Consider the following 17,802-nt stretch of genomic DNA (forward strand, 5'->3'; position numbering starts at 1 on the left):
CTCATGTTTTGTTTTTTTGTCATTTTGCCTCATTTGCAGATCTAAACTTAGTAAAACATGGCATCATTTTCTTTATAAGTGATGGGTAAACCCCCCAAATACTTCCCGTTTAAACGTGCCTGTGTCGGCTAGATAAACCAGGTTGTGTAATGGATTAAAAAAAGATGACGGGGGGAAAAAAGCAGCAGTTAACCATGCAGTTCACATAGCCAGTTCAGATTAAACCGGTGAATCAAATAGCTTTGTACGGACTCCGGAACACGCACGCCTCAGGCCTGGATGTGTCGACATTAGGAGGTGCCGCGTTAAACTGCTGTTGCGAATGGTGTTCGTAATCATAGGAAAAAGCTGGCCTCTCGGGTATTATTGTGATAATAAATCACTTCCAGAATAGCCATTCATTTCAGTCCAAGGTTCTCAAGAGCAATATGGTGCTGAAAGTTCCTGGACATTAAATGATAAATGTGTCAGGAGCTGATCACCTATCCATTGTACATGCTGTACTGGCCGCATTTGTTATAAAAGAAAGATGACGCGTCTGTGGTGTTTTGTAGCCTTGGCCCTCTCTCGATGTATCTCCCATGAATATTCCTTTCTCAATCCATCATCTTCTATATTCCCACTATAATGTTGTGCACTGGTTTTAAATACTTTAAGAATACGAACAGCTTTTTTTGAATTTCATTCATAGCTCCCACTCGAAGCACTTCATCTGTGGCGTTTTCCATCGCCTTTCCTCAAGGTGTAATAGCTGTAATGCAATCGTATCAGCCTGGCAGCTGAAGGTCGACTTTTAAAAGGTTTTCATTACTGAAAAGGTCAGCTCTACCAGGTGTGAAGCACCACCACAGCCGAGATGGAAAAGTCAAAAGACATTGAAAAAGTATTTAATTGGAAGAATTGTCTCTAATTCTATTAGATTTATTTATTCCTTTTGTAGGGAAGCTGTGTAAGTCTGGCAAAATATGTCCATACAAGGTGTTTGTTCACATACAAACTAGGGACTTTTGTGTAAAAGCTTGATTTCTGTGTGTGTGTGTGTGTGTGTGTGGGCTGTTCTCTCCACTACCCTGAGCGGTGGCTAGGGGGTGCACTGTGGACACGGTGTGTGTATGGGCAGGAGAGAGAGAGAAGGGAGAGAGAGAGTGTGTGTGTGTCTCAGTAATGTATTCCTGCCTGTGGCTGGGCTGGTCACATGGGGAGAGCAGCCTGTTTAAAACAGCCTCAGCTCGCTCACTTGGAGCAGTGCGAGACACAGAGTCAGACGCACACGTTCTCCCTCTCTCTTTCACATATGCACGCACGCATACACACACACATGCGCGCAGACGGCAACTTTCCTCTATCGGACTGACACTAACACGCGCGGCAGGATTGACACACTCCCCCCTTGCTACAGTGGAGAAGAGGATAAGGAGTGACACATCAGGAAAAAAAAAGAAACACAGAAAAAAAGGAGTGAGTAGTGATCTTTATATCTTTCTTATTGTGATTTTTGGGACTTCTTCAGCGAGTGGGATAGATGATGGCACTGTGAGGGGGGCTAAAGAATGAGCAAAGGTGACAGAAGAGAGCGTAGATGTGGCGCTGTAGTACCACATTGGGATACCTCTCCATCAATATGTCCCTCTGTCTGCAGGATCTAATGCCGTTAATTAGCAGCGTGCGCCTGGAATGAGAGGAATGCCATTGCTCTGAGCTGGAGCGGGGTTTGCTTCAGGACCCTCGCCCTCTCCCGTGTCCTCTGTGTCTTTTTTTGTGTGTATTGCATGCCGGCTGCATCGTGGTGGTCAGCCTTGCTGATGTTGAGTCCCTGAGAGACGCACGCTGCTCTGCCAGTGTTAAATAGACGCTCATTGATATGCAGATGACCAGGGCACTCTGTTCGAGGGATATGAGTGAGTGATGTGTCAAAGGGAAAGGGGGACAGTTTGCTGCCTCTCCTCCTCCTTATCTCTTCTGTTTCTCTTTTATCCTCCTTTTTCACTTTCTGCCACTTCACCTGTCCCTCTCTTTTCATTAACTTTGCCGGCAGCTCCCTCTATTTCTCCCCGTCTCCTTTTTTCTTCATCCAACTCTCTATCTCATTCTTTCCCCCACGCTGGTACATGCCGGTATACATAGTGGATTCCTCAGTTGCATAGAAGGAGAGAGGATCGCTAAGGAGGGGAGGGAAGGGGAGAAGAAAGAGAGAGGAATGAAGGAGAAAGTGGAAGGAGGGGAGGGTTAAGGGGGGGTATTGAAAAGGCTGACACTGGCTTGGACAATTAGCCCGGGGAGTCTGTCCTGGGGTGCTATTCTGAGAGGGGCTTTGGCCCCTGGGCCCTGGGCGCTGGGTCACGGGATGCCTTGACCCCTCCAGTCGACAGCTAGGCATGGGAGCCATTATCACGGCCTGATTGATTAGCACCGAGCGGAAATCCCTTTTCTCTTCACTCCTCGGGAGAAAAAGACGGGAGCTTTTTGTCCTTTTGCTGGTTTAGTATCTGCCTGCCTGAATGTGGAAAGCTCTTTTTTACTGTTGTCAGTTATGGAGGTCTGGTGTCTATATATCTTCTCTCTCTGGGGGTTGTCTTTTCCTCTCTCATGTTTTTACTCCTAGACAACATGTGTGTGCAAGACAGCCAAGTTGCCCTATGAGAAAGGGGACTTTCCAATATTTCAGACATCTGCTCTGATCGTGTTTCCCCAATCCTCTCATCATCCTGAGTTATGCACCTGCAGAGCTAGTTAATGATGCACTTTGGAGGCTACCTGGAGAAATATAGGAGTGAAGGCGAGAGAATGGAAACTGTGTGGTGAAAAAGAGATGTGATAAAAGACGAGAGTGCTGAGGGAACGTAGCTTTGGGACAGCTCGGGAAATTGAGCTCATTTCTTCAGTCTATGCGTTTCCCCTCTTTACTGTGTCCCCATCTCCATCTCTTTTCTGAGGTTTGATCTTCCCATGGTCCCATCTCACGCTTACTTTCGCTACTTTTCACTCTCCCTGTTAAGCCCCCCTTCTACCCCCCCCACACCTCCTCTGACTGGGAGTTTAGCGGGGTGTTTAGCCCAGCTCATGGCTGATCAAAGCAGTGTGTGTCAGACCAGGCTTAGCCCAGGCACTCCTAATGGAGCACCGTTTTCATGCGTGGTTGGTGGTGGAGCGGGAGGGAGGGAGATGTGAAGTTGGGTCGGGGGGGGGGGGGCTGACAAAAACAGTTCAAGGGAAAGACAGACAGACAGACAGACAGACAGACAGACATACAGAGAGAGAAAGGGGTATGCATAAGAACTGCAGATAACAGCAGGCAGGCTAATAGAGTGAAACAGAAAGACAGGCAAGCGGGGGAGAGACACTTCTGTCAAAAGCACACAGAGAGTCACAAAGAGAGACCGAGGGAGAGCAGGGAGACGGCCAGTAAATATCTTTCCAGCTTTCTTTTTTCCTAGTCGAGGGACCTTTCACCAGTAGGGCATACAGTTTAGCACAGGATAGCTCCCACACATGGTTTGGTTTTAGGCTCGAAGCAACACCAGACAGGAAGAGGCCTGTGAGTGTGTGAGAGATAACATGAAAAAAAGAAGAGATGTGTATGTGTTTGCCTGGTAGGCATCTGTGTGCCTGTCTATGTATATGCCAAGCAGCAGACAGGCATGCATGTAAACTGTGTATTGATTTTTAACAGACTATAAAGAAAGCCGTCTAGACTTCTTGGACAATGACCCTGAAGTTCTAAGTTTTACATATTCTTATAAAGACATTTTTGGAAGAGGAAATCATTTCTCAGTAGATTAAAGGGGACAAAAGTTTTAACCTTGAGAAATGAAGTCCTTAAAATTCAGAATGGTACTTATATCTTATTAAGGGCTCCGCGATGACCGAAAAAAGGACAAGGGTGACATTTTAAAGTGATTCTCAAGAGACGTATTGTGCGAAATGATTGAGAAGTGATGTCAGGGTTGATTAACTGTCACTTAAAGACTTTTTTTTAAGAGACTGTGTTATAGATACTTCTGAATGTATCTTCTCTCTCCTCTAATATTTCCTCTCCTCCACACTCCATTCCTTTACTGAACTTTGTTCCCACAAGTTTCCCTTTTTCATCCCCCTATATATCGATTCTAATTCAATTCATCCCTCCCTTGTTCCCCCTCCTGCTGTCTCCTCACCCCTTCCCACCCATCATCCTTTACTCTCTCAGGTCTTACCTTTTCTCCTTCATTTTGTTCTCCTTCTTGCCTCTCCTTCTCCCATCCCCACCTCGCAATGCTGCTGTTTATGCTTCAGACAGAAGAAAGGTAAGGTAAAACTAGGATAATATTTCCCCTAACATACTTACTGCCTGGGTAAATATCCTTGGACAGATGTCCGAGTGCAGGCCTGATCAGAGGAGGGCAGAAGGAGGGGGGGGGGCGCTAATCTCACTGCTGTAATGTACACAAAGGCTACAAATTGGAAGCTGGTGTTGAGAGGGAGGAGGTGGAGAGACTTTTTTTGCCTTGGTCCTGAAGCGTTTTCTTTTATTTGAAAAGAGCAATGTAGGAAACAGTCAGATAAAGTTAGCTCCGCATTTTTAGCTGACATTGATAATCGCTATCATCCTTTGAAATGACAAACATCACACTTATTACAAACTTATTACCAATAATAACTTTTGGCTTTTGCCGGTGCACTCTGCAACCAGGTGTCCGTACTTAGCCAGAGATTGTTGGAAAATGTACCACCACTCCATGGCAAATGTGGAGTCTTACAGTTACAGTAGTGCAATGACACCAAGTACGTTTACTCATTATTGTACTATAAGTATAGCAATAGTTTCAATTCAGGATTCTTACTTGGAATTGAGTATTTAAGACCATAGTACTTTTACGTAAAGGACCTGAATACTTTTTCCACCACAGTTGTACTTTCCATTCATATAACAACAATTTATGCTAGTCAACAAAATAGCTCTGAATTGTGTACTCCAACAAAAGAGCTTTAATTTAAGGTGTGAAAAACTAAGTAGGCTAAACCTGTGTTCACTCAGTCAGACATATTTGATCAATATTTAATACCTAATGTAATTTGCAGGTTGTAGCAACAATTTAATTCTGCTGCCACTAAAAACTTTTATATCTCAATCATCAAAAGATGATTAAAGATTGCCTCTGAATCTTTTTAGACGACTGTAAGATTTTTAATACATACGTATATTAAAACTGAACCTAATTAGATTTACTGAAGGATAGAAAAGGATTTAGATCTGATAAGCTGACTCACTGAAGAGACTCTGAAGGAGTAAGGATGGAAAGAAATAATAGTATGAAAGAGTTTAAGCATATTTATGTGTACATAAACACATCAGAGGCGTATGATATATGTCGAGCTCTTTGTACACAGCCATTCTCCAAGCGGCAGCGAAGAATCGAGAAAGCAAGTCTCGCGCTTTTCTCCTTCTACCCTCTCCCGCTCTCTTCTTAGTTAGATATGCCACTTGCTGTGTGCTTTTATCTAAATGCACCTAAGGGTCTGAGAACATGACAAGATTTTGTTGAGATTTGGCCCCAATTAAGGCAGCCTCACAAGCGTTTCAGAGATTTTACAACGTCTTCCCCTCTGCACCCTGAGCTGGAAGACCTCGGAGGGGGGGGGGGGGGGACTCTTTGTGTCATTATTTCTGTAATCCGAAAGAACTCTTTGTACATTTTTAATATGCAGATGTTAAAACACTCTCTAATGCCATAACATATCCTCTTACTTTGCATCAGGACCTTACGCTGTGAAATGTTCCTAAAAGAAGTCTTGTCTATCCTAATTTTCTTGTATATTTGGGCTTCTTTTGCAGTTCTTTCGCCTGTTTCTCTGCGTGTGAGCCACTCTGTCAGTCTGCTTTTATGCTTGTCAACTTGCGCGTGTGCCAGCGGGTCAGTTTGCGCGTCAACTTGTGTGCGTATCTGCTTGCCTCTGCTGCGTTTTCATCCTTAGACAGCTCTCTGTTTACCCCCTGTAGCATTCTTGCAGCAGAGGCAATAAAGGAGTTTGACTGCTCTAACTTTCTGATCAAAGTAAACGAAGGATGAAAGGAGGGAAATGGAATATGCATCACTCATCCCCCCCCATGCGAACATGAAGAAAAAATGCGTCCTCCAGTAGGGGGCAAACCTCCTAAATATATTTGTCATATATTTACCCCTCAAGTTATTGCTGTTATAACATTTACATCCTGGTACTGTACTGACAGCAACAGCACACTTTTTAATATATTTTATACATGCTAGAAACACGCACACAAACTTCATTTTTCATTCTGACGTATGAAAATAACTTCCTTAGACACAAAGCTCACGCTGTATGTTAAAGTGCATTTTGTGGATAAGCAGAGCAAGTCATAATATCCCTCCAGGCTGCAGTACCATATAGTACAGTATGTATGCAGAACAGGAAGGGACTTGTAAGAGAATAAGTTCATGGGAAAGTCGATGATGTGGGATGTGTATCCTCCCATCCATCCATTTTGTTTACACTTCAGTGTAAAAGACACTAACTATAGCTTTGTGTTTTTGTTATTAGATGCAGGCATTTCTTGCTCAGTACAGATGGAAAACGATGATTATAAAGCAAATGAGGGTCGCCATCTGTAATTCTCCTACTTTTTTAGTCCTGTGGACATTCATTATTTTCCATCCCAAGATGTTACCCCTGTGGCTAGTTAGTTGCTTGTCACACCAGAACATGCTAATTTAGCCATTATCAGCTTTTTTTATTATAATTTGTGTTTATGTTTTTTTTTCATTTGTTTTGAAGCAATTCTCTAGTTCGCTTTTCGCAAAGAAGACTATCCGCAGTTGTCGGATAGTCAGACATTGCTAATATCTCGGACTTTAGCTCACCCACCTTTATCTGTATCAAAGGAGGTGAATGTGGCATGTAGCCTCTACGGAAATCAATTATTCCTGCCATCCCCTTCTCTTTGTAATAATAATTGGCTGCACAGTATGACTGCTAATGCATTTACAGTATCGTTTGATCTGTATATGTATCAAATAATAGCAGTAGGCTTTGATCCTTAATAATTTCCTTTTCAAAACTTTGTACAACTTTTTGTTAATACGACCACAGCTCTTGTTTGTTTTGGAAATACACGTTTTTGTGTGTGTTTTATTAACAAAATAATAATGTGGTGGTCACATCGTTGTCTTTTCATCCATTAATCATGCTGCAGTTCTTCTATTTATCACAAACTGACAACTACCACATCACTGCCGGTGTAGAAGAAGATTCTCTTTTTCAAAGTGTGTATGGGGAGTTTATTTGTACATGCTGCCAAATATTGCTTGTTTTATGCATCCCCTGACAAGGTGTCAAACGAGGCGAGCGAAGAGATGTGTGGCTGTCGGGGAAAGTAACAGGACATCAGAGAAAAGCTTGCAACTGAATAAGTGAGACAACAAGGAGAGGCCGTGTGTTGCTAACGGCTGACAAGATCATGGTCATTCTTGACGGAGAGGAGAGACGCAGCGGTCAGGAGAAGCGACAGTAAAAGTTGATTCTAAAAAGAACGCAGGACGCTTTCACCCGAGGCGGAATAGACAACCAAAACAACACCGAATCCCTGACAGGACAAAGGAGAGGCTAGGCATAAACTAACAACATACAGTGTGTGACTTGAGGGATTAAAGGAGACAGCAGAAAGACGACTCGGGAGGTTGGGAGGAGGCTCGCAACAAAGCGATTGTGGCGAGGAGCAAAAGAAAGTAGATTGAATGATGAAGCAGAAGGCATGATTGGGACTAGAATGAAGGTGGTAGAAAGAAAGGAGGCAATGATAGACCTGGAGTCTAACGGCAAACATGATTGTGGTCAAACATGGGAGAGGAGGACCAGAAGGGTGTGGAGGGGACGGCAGGACATGTGCGGTTTGAACAGAGTGATTAGAGCAGTAAGAGAAGACAGGAGGAAAGGAAGGGCACAACACAAAGAGAAAGGTCACCCCATGGAAGCCTAAAACCATAATGGCCACTTTAGGATTGCGGTCAGAGGAGAGGAAAGGGTGCAAAGATTAGAGGAAATGAAAGGGGACATGTTGCACAGGTTAGGAGAGGAGACGGTGCTTGTTGATGTAACAATAGTCATTGCGGAGAATACAAATGGAAAAAGATGCAGGCAATCAAATGCCAAATGCAGGAGGAGGACACAAGCCTCAAAAGTTATACGTTTCCTGCGGCAGTAGTACTCTAAATTAAATTGACTTTGTTTTTTTCAAGCATGTGAAATGTCAGTTGTCCAGGCAAAGACAATGTTATGTGACATCCTTGCAAATGACACATCAACTTCTCAGGACACGAGTGTGTCAACAGAAGTTGTTTGTACTATTTGGAACACACGTAATAACCCAAAATAACCTGAAACGTTAGTAAATTGGATTTCTGTTTTCGTCCTCACAGCTACAGCTTTTCAGCTCGCTTTATTTGAGATCTGCTCTCACAGTACATCAGCAGTGGGATTCTGCAACACAACCACCCTCATTTATTTTCATGTTTACTTATTTTTTAAAACTCAAATTGAGACCTCACATCCCCACCCGTGGGTGCGGAGGATGTTCTGGGATCGAGACGCGTTATTAATTATGCAACGTGTTTAAAAATGAATGAATTTTCCATCAATCGGAAAATCTACATTAGGGCTCCCACTTTATGATAGTGACATGCAGATATCTATATTATATTTTGGGAATATTTCACATATATTTATTTATTTGAGATATGAAATATATACAGGCTGTTGAAAGGCTTTGGGCCCTGCCGCGGGCATTTCAGGCTGTATGTAGATGTGTGTATGTGTTTGCGCAGCTTGTGTGTCTGTCTATCATAGGTCTTTGCCCAAGTGGGTGAAGCTCCTTATGTCCGTCTCTTTCCATATCAGTCCATATATTTGCTTGGGGACGTGTACATAAGCATGCCTCTCTGCACATGTGTGTGTATGTGTGAGATAGAGTGAGTGCCTCTCTCGGAGCCGGAGGCTTTTAATCTATTAAAGCCTGATCCTTAAACACTAATCAATGCACCCTTTTATATTTCCATTACAGTGCAGAGGGAAAGGAATAAATAAAGCATGACAGGGGAGCTCAATAGTGGCCACATAGCGTTGGAAAGTCCCACTGGTTGTTCAAACCAGAGGAAGGATAAGACTTATTTCTGTTTAAAAAAAAAGTTGCTGTGCTGCTGCGGTACATTTTAAATTTAAAATGGCTCTATATTTTTTATGAAATCTCAAATGGCACGCAGAGATTGCAGACCTCCGCCAAAGCCAATGCTGCATTAAATAGCGTCTTAGATAATGGAAGATTTGAATGAAATCCTCTTACTCACTCAGTGGAATTCACTCTTTGCATTAGTATTAGTATTATACAGCGCTTGGGGAGTAGTGTTCAGGGCCATTAATCCTGTCCACACTACGTACTTTGTCGGATCTGGGACTTGAACCAAGGATATTCTGGTTTCCAAGCCAACTCCCTATGGAATCAGTCAGTGCCCTGTTGTTTTATTTTTTTATGTATGCCATGTGATTTATGGAATTGATGAGGCTCCCGATGGCATGGCCAACAGGATGTGAAGTGTCACCTTGCATGGAAGCCCCTGAAACAGCGTTTCCGCCAGGAGGGCGTCTTGCCGTCATTTGACGCCACTATTCAGCTCGGAACGCCCTGAACTCGAGCCGGACAAGGACAAGGACATCCCCTCTGTTGGAGGGGCAAAGGAGTCTGGTGGGATTATTTTCCGAGTATTGGTGATCGTTTTCCCGACATCGGCGGTGCCTGCCACAGGACAACACGGAACGTGCGCAATTTGGACGCGATGAGCAGGGGGGTGCTAGTGGAGCACGCGTGTGAACTGCGAGCGCCGGAGCCTCGCAGTGGCGAAACTGAGGCTCCGTGGTAAACTGTGGTAAAGTGAAGAGCCGTTTGGGAGCCGAAAGAGCCGGCTCTTCTTAGACTAACTCACTAAAAAGAGCCGGAATTCCCATCACTAACGTAAAGAGATAGTATCTATAAGGGACGGCTCAATTCAAAATTCCAGTCACATGACACGGCGTGACGTCACACATCGCCCTCTCCGCTCTCGGGGTGGACGCCCTCTCAGCCCTGGTCTGGCGGAAACACTGCCCTGAAATATAAATCCAGTCCATATACCCATTTACGACCTATCCAGGGTGTTCATAATACACCTTTCGACCAATGTCAGTAGTATTAATCTCCAGAACCCCACCCACTTTTTTTCTAAATTTGTCTTAAAGGTTTAGCGCCTTTAATTGATAAAGAATAGTTTTATGGTTGTTTTGACTCCATCATATTTTATATTTACAAAATAAGCAGTCAGGTGATCAGGTTATTAAAGCCAAAGGTGTTCCAAGATTATTTAAAATACACTTTATTTGGAGGTAAAAGTGAAAGCATGTATTGCCATGTCGATAAAAACCCTTCATTGCACATGAGAGGGGATTTTTACATCCTTGTTTACTTCTCAGTTTGCCTCCGAAAGTCTCTTTCTTTAGCAATGTCAATGCTCTGTGAAATTTCAGTATGTGCAATGTTATGACGCACAATAGAAAAGATTGGCAATTTTTTTTTTTAATATGATGCAACATTTAATTCACGAAAAGGTTTAAATTTGAAAAATGTTTGATAAGAAAAAAGTTAGCCGCATTGTTAATCACAGAGCTAACAAAATGCTACCAAAGTGCTGTATCACATGTTGCCTCTCCAACTGGGATCTATGTCGCTACAATTACAAATATGATTAATGTACACTTGATAACTCCCCCTTTCATTCAGACTGATAATTGCCTCTGCTTGCGCGAGAATCTCTACTTTCTGTGCAACATGCTCTATTAGCTGCCTCACGTCGCGGTCCTCCCACCCCCTCTCTTTTTCTTCTTCTTCTTTACATGTAGCGCTCCTTTTGCTCGTGGTATTGCACCATGTATTCCTTTGAGACCGTGTTTAACCGGTGATATATGCACTGTAGCATTCAGTCGGGAGAGAACACTTTCAAGCTTTGCAGAGGACAATATGCACTCCAATTTTTCAGACAGCAACTTACTGCAGTGCAACAGGAAGCCACATTCCCCCCCCCAAACCCCCCCCATTCCCATTTAAACCCACTAAACTGACAGTTTGCCTCTTCTCAGATCACTCTTTATTAGCTATGTCTGCTTGTGTACATGTCCCTCAACCCCAATTAATGTAGTATACTTAAGTGGCAGATTTACATTAGGCTGAGCTATCCCTTGGAGTATACTTTATTAGCGTTGTCTGAGTAACCCGCACCAACAGCCCCCCCCCATTGCAACCCCACCCATCCCCTCGGATCCAACGCGCACACTTCTGTTTCCCCACACTTAGCCAACAGTATTTTTTCTTCACCCCGTGTGTACGTGTGTGTTTTTCTGCTCCGCTGTGGTAGTTTATTAGCGATGTCTCCTTTGATAGTTAGTGTGCACGCCTGATTATGGCTGAAAGGGAGTGGGCTGGGCGCTGGGCCGGAGGAAGTCTGCCTAATGATATTAACAACATCCTTTATTGGGTGGCTACTGCAGGGAGAGGGAGGAAGGGGGAGGAAAGATAATGCAGGGAGGGGGAATAGACTGAAAGAGTGGGAAAGAAAAGGGAAAACAGGGGAGAGTGAACTTTTTTGGGTGAATCAAAGAGACAGTGTGTGGAAGGCAGGGGGGGGGTTAGTTTGTCAGGGGATTTAGCCAGAAAAAAAAAAAGGAAGTGGTCGATGGACAGGAGGCAAAATAAACAGGACAGAATTATGAGGGGGGTGGTTAACGCTACGCAAGTGGCCAAATACCATGATGCTAGATATTCCCACATATTACCATTGTAATATATATTTTACAGAGCTGTTTGTGCCCCTCTAATAGAAACTGTCATATCACAAATCGCCTAGCAACCCCGTCTGGCTCCATCATGGAGGTCCACTGGGGGGGATTAGCCGCGTGTAAATAATGGGCAAGTGTCTTAACAGCAGGGACGGACAAACAAGGCTACCTGGGAAAAATATTGTTGTGATGCTGATTTTAAGTTTGTGTGTGAAGGAGAAGACTCAAACTAAAAGGGGAAATGGCTTCTTAAACCAAGTTTTCTGTAAAATAGGCAGAAAGTTATGTCATATTGAGGCAACTAAATCTAAAAAGAGCAGAAACAACACGTTTAATGCTGTTAGAGAATATGTCACTGGTTGTTCTCATTGGTCGGTGCGGGTTTTTATCAAAAAAGGAGTGAATTAAACTTCATTTTCAGGTTTATACTAGTATTTGTGTTCCTCCTAAAACATGTTGAATTAACGTAAAAAAACCAAAAACTTTAAATGCTTAATTTTATGCCTGTCTCTTTCGGTCTGGAAAAAAACCTAGTCAGCTTGCGACAAAAATATGGCACACCTTTGCAAATTTGCATGGAATCTTTTCTGAGGCAGCCTATCTTCCATAGGTTTCTAAACATCCGTGTTAGTCATTGTCGCCGTATTCGAGTGTTTGCTCACAAACTCATATGCAGAAATATTCACATTATTCTTTTACTCGTTCAATGTCATACAAAAGATGAAAGCGGAGGCATCATCGACACCAGAGCCCAACAGACAGGCAGTGAATGAATGGCGGGGGATTATTTACATAACTGGTTCATGTTCCTTTGTGCTGTTGAAAGACATCAACAGACACTAAACGAGATTAAGGTATCTTCTGTAAACTGGCATTGTATGGTCGAGAGAGCGGAAAACACCCACGTTCACTTACAGAGAAATGCACTTTATTACTGCATCGAAGTATATTAATGACGAAACTAGTTAATTGAGATATAATCAGTCTGAATCAACATGTGGAGCGACCGTGAATACATTCACAAGAGTATCATCTAGAGTCTGAGATTCTTAAGATGACACAGCACAAAAAGTCACACCCAGGGCCAAAATTGAGCAGCAACACTGGATAAACCATTTCCTTTAAGGTCAAATGAAATGGATTTAACTCAGCTATCACTTTTCGTTTAGATACAACAGTCTACAAAACAGAGAGCGACGAGCATACTGCTTTGGAGAGAGTTGGCAAATGGAGCTTCATTTCTCTCTTAAATTGATTTGTTTTGCATCTTCAAAACCAATTATATTCATCATTCTGTCCCTGCTCAATGTTGCAGCTTGTTTTGCTCTAACAAATCAGTTTTTGTACATCCTCAAATTCTAATTTACAGACTCATTACTGCTGTATAAAACAATAAAAACGCATCAAATAGCAACCAAAGAAAACAATTTGGGTCTTTGTTCCGAACAAACGTACTTGTTTCGCTGTAGTCCCCTTAGCAAGTCTGTTTTTTTGGGAGAAAACCATGCACGAAACAGCATATGTTAACAGATGCAATCAAAAGACAATGTTCCACCCTGTCTAGCACAACCACCGACACCCATATAAACACGCAGAGCTGTCACACACACACGCTCGTTCCAACTCACACACACACACACACTCACACACAGACAGCGTGTTGATTGTTAAGCAGCAACCAATCCACATCTCCCACAAACACCCAGTGAAAGCTGTCACCTTGAGAAGCCTCGCTCCACACCAAAAAAATGTCAGGGCTGGCAATTTCCTCTGTTTACCTTGGCGAGGTGCCTAAGGTCCCATACTCCTCCCAGATGTGTGTGTGCATGTGTGTGTGCGCAGGCATGTTTGTTTGTCTGTTTACGGGCCTGTTGGTCTGCATACGGGTGTGTGTCAGCTGTGTGGCTGTTTTGTTTGTCTGTCTGAGTTTCTGTGTGTGTCTGCGTGTAAAAGCTACACAAGGACGGATAAATAAACTCATTCTCTTGCACTTCGTCTCTCTGTAAGCAGTGTCAGCATCTCTCTGCACCTGTGGCTAAGGAGACATATCACACACGCACACATACACACATGCTAAATCACACAGGCATACACAAATGCATGCAAAGGCATTGACTAAATGCAACGACAGCGTTTAACAAAACACACATCCTCAGTTTGCCATCATCAGCGAGTACATGCGCCTTGTCGCATACATTGCATATACAGGGTGTCGCGATGACACAGTTGTGTCATCTGCACACACAGAAAGCAGTTTGCCAGAGTAAAGATATCATTAGTCTTAACCCACAATCTTTCCCCAGGTAGAGCCTGAATACCCTCCATTGTGTGCGTGTGTGTTTGTGTGAGAGAGTCAGAGATAACACTGACCTATCTTTGACTTGGAGGCAGAGATTACAATATTTCCTCATCGGTAAGGTACACAAAGTAGAATACCCAAAGACACTTTAATTGGCTTCTATCCTTGAGTTGTTGTGTGTTTGAGTGTGTGCATGTAATATTGATATATTCTTTTTCTATAAATTGCATCCACCATATGATGGTACATTTGCTTTTGCTTGTATTTATATTTGTATCTGCCTCTGCAGAGAAAAAACAACTTTTATTTTGATATGATTTGTTTGTTTTCTCTTTTCATTTCATTTCAAATATCATCCCTTGAGCTTCTTTCAACTGTTTTAATGTACACTCTAAAAAATACAGATATAGAGAGCAGGTAAACACCGATTAGATCTTCAATATTTTACATCTAACTTGAGGATTTGAGGCTTTATTTAAAAAAAAACAGTTTGTGTTTGTTGAAAGAGTGAAAATAATAGTCTGCTGAGCTGTACATGCCCCATTGCGATGTTGCATAAACTCAACCCTCTAATGCATACACGCTTACACACACACACACCTCACACATTGCCTGTTGTTGGGTTGACGGTAGCCAAATGGACATTTTAAACATATCGTGTGTAACCTTTTTAAGTCTTTCAACCTGATTTGTACATGTGTGATAGCACCCTTTTATGGACCTTCCAATGCCTTTATCTAACACTGTTTCAGCATTAGAAAAACTGGAACACTTTTCCATTCATAGCTTCTAAATCAAATAATCTGAAAGGTCACCTTACAGGGGCCGGTTCCCTCACTTCGATGTCCTCCAGCAAACCAACACTGTCAACATGGAAACGACCAAACAGAACCGGACCGAGCATGTAAACTGGCTGCATGAAACGCCACAGTTCTCCGGCCAATAATTTGATGCCTGGTGGATAAAAAACCCCGGTCCAAACACCAGCTGAACACACCATCTGTTTCTCCGCAATCCCACTCATTAGGGATACGTATTTTAATTTGTATGTATTTCCCTTGTCATTTCACGGCCAGTGCTATCAGCCCTCTATTTCCTGCCGTTTTTATCCAATTGTCATTTCATTTGTGTAATTGGTTGCAGTCTTATCAGAGCTTACCATCTTGTTAGTGCTAATTTTGAGGTTGACTTTTTTTCCAAGCACAGATTTCTTTTGATTCAGTCACAACAGCCTTTAAAGATATATATACTTTTGGGCACATTTTTAACTACGCTTTTGTAAAGTTTACTATTAACAGAATGCAGAATTGTGTCCCAAAACCCCTCCAGTGATTGTTCTGCCACTGCTGTGTTCATTATGTTTTTTCTGGAGAAGCCACATTTGAAAACCAATAGACCTGTCAGCAGAGAAGCCAGAGGCGGCCAGTCATGCTAGCCTTCTGCCACCACTCCCTGTAGATGCAACCTTTTTTACATCCTCCATCTGTGGCGCTATGATCACTCGAAACAGCCACCTGCAGTGGTGCCATCGCTGACAGGCACAAGTAGAATTAGTTTCATTCACCCCAATTTTAGTAACATCGTCGTTGTTTGTTAATGACATGTCTCCGCATGTGTATGTCGGAAAGAGTTCAGCATGTTTTCAGCTGCAACACAGTTTTTTTCCGCTTGTGATCTTGAACTCTGGCTACCACACCATCAACTGTCCGAGAGCTGTACAAGATAATAAAATATTCATAGTAAATACATCATTAGGTGGACAAATGTTGTGTGAAAATAACATTTGGCAGCGAGGCGTTGCATGTGTCCCACAGCGCATTTGACATGCTTGTGTCAAAGTTATGAGACTGTACAAGTTTATGAGAATAATGTTTATTGGCATTTTGTTTTTCCAGGTAAATACATATAACCTTTAGAAATAAAATAAAATACAACAATAGTCACAATCATCATTTTATCATTACTATAGTAGATAAGTCAATAAATAAATGCCCTGTAAATAATATAAAAAATAAACCATGCCAAAAAATACATGTTTTATAAATAGTATACAAGTTTTAGTAGTAAATAATAATTAAAAAAAGGAAAATTATACAATAACAAGCATAATTTAATGGATGTTATTTTTTTGTAAATGCATATCCTTTTTATGTTCGATATATATATTTATTTACATTTTGTTTTTCCAGCAAAATACATAAACCCCCCCAAAAATTCGATAATCATCTCAATGATACGGTTCACAGACAATATTATAGTAAACCAAGTCAATAAATACAATCTCCAAAATAAACAGATAAGAGTAGTAAATAATAATTTGAAGAAGAACATTTAAAGACAATATGTGTTAATTATTCAAAACTATGTAAAAAGTCATGCAAAATTGTTAAAAGGTTTTAACGGTGAGGACATGCATGTGCTTGTATGTGTTCGAGAATGGATGTGGATTACATTTCACTGCTGAGGCATGTTGAACAGTCGGTCAATTCCCTGCCACACGTTCAGTTTTCCCTCCCCATGACAAATTCCTAGATTTCCCCACAACACATTCCTGATGCATTATTGGTCATGGACATTATATGGTCTCACATATTCTCTCTCTGGCACTGTCTGGGAAGTGTCAAGTTGCATTTATGTGAGTGAGTTAAAATGGGAAAGACAGAGAAAGTAAAAAGACAAAACAACATAAAAGCCAGAAGTGTTTCATTTCCTATTTGGAGAAGATTTAGTGTCATGCTAATGGCGTTTTTCAAAGAAGTCTGGCTGGCTTTATTTGAATTTAATTTCTTCTCTATTGTCTTTACAAAGAGCCGGAATTAACTTGTGATGTAGTCATGCTTCAGTATTTTTAATTTAAACTAACTTAATGACTTCTTTAAGTACCTATAATACCCACTTTGGGTTTCTGTCCTACAACTGTTAAAACAAGAAAAGGAAAATGTTCCTACAAACAAAAGATCAGTTGACTCTTAGTCATGTCATATCCTGTCTAAATCCATTAAAGCAGATGCACGATCCCACATAATGACACTCAAATATTCCATAAACAATGTGCCAAAAGAAGCCTTTTAAACCAGAGGGAGAATGTTGTCTGTGAAGAATAAAATGAATGTTTGTAGTGGCAGTGGGGGAACTGACATGGCTTGAGGCGTCCATATTGTTGAGGAAAGTTAAGGAGGTTTAGCTCAAGTGTGAAATCCATATTGAAGCCCTTCGGTTATGCTCCACTTGACGGGTTGCGTGTGTCTGTGGGCGCATTTCCACATCTGTCTGTCCATGTGTGTGTGTGTCTACTTTCATGCTTCGTTCGTGTGTGTTATATAGAATGTCTCTGCGCTTTGGTACGAGTGTATCACACTGGTATTTCCATTTAAAGGTGTGCCTCTGTGGTGTAATTCATGACCCCCTTAAATCCATTGACTGGTAGCTCAAAAAGACCCAAATTTAGAGAAAAAAAGTCCATATGGTACTTATCACAAGCGAGCATATTTCTCCATTACTAGAAGCAATTGGTTTTAATTGCCTACTTAGAAGTAATATGGCCTCCAACTAGCATTTTTTTCTCATAAAACCTAAATGAAATATGAGAATGCCTATTAACTGCCACGATTATGTATCAGAAAATTGAGTTGTCAAGACTGGAAAGCCTCGTT

At 42.0% G+C, this 17,802-nt stretch overlaps 1 protein-coding gene across 1 annotated transcript in view; it reads left to right on the forward strand.

Annotated features, from left to right (window-relative positions):
- Nucleotides 1-1,206: 1,206 nt before the first annotated feature.
- Nucleotides 1,207-17,802, forward strand: part of cntfr (ciliary neurotrophic factor receptor) — a 219,461-nt gene continuing 202,865 nt past the window's right edge. Inside the window, exon 1 of the mRNA XM_034125970.1 lies at nt 1,207-1,458. The gene's annotated coding sequence lies outside the window, so the exon portion shown is untranslated. The remainder of the gene's footprint in view (nt 1,459-17,802) is intronic.

Source organism: Trematomus bernacchii, unplaced genomic scaffold (genome assembly GCF_902827165.1).
Source record: "Trematomus bernacchii unplaced genomic scaffold, fTreBer1.1, whole genome shotgun sequence".
NCBI classification, from domain to species: domain Eukaryota; kingdom Metazoa; phylum Chordata; class Actinopteri; order Perciformes; family Nototheniidae; genus Trematomus; species Trematomus bernacchii.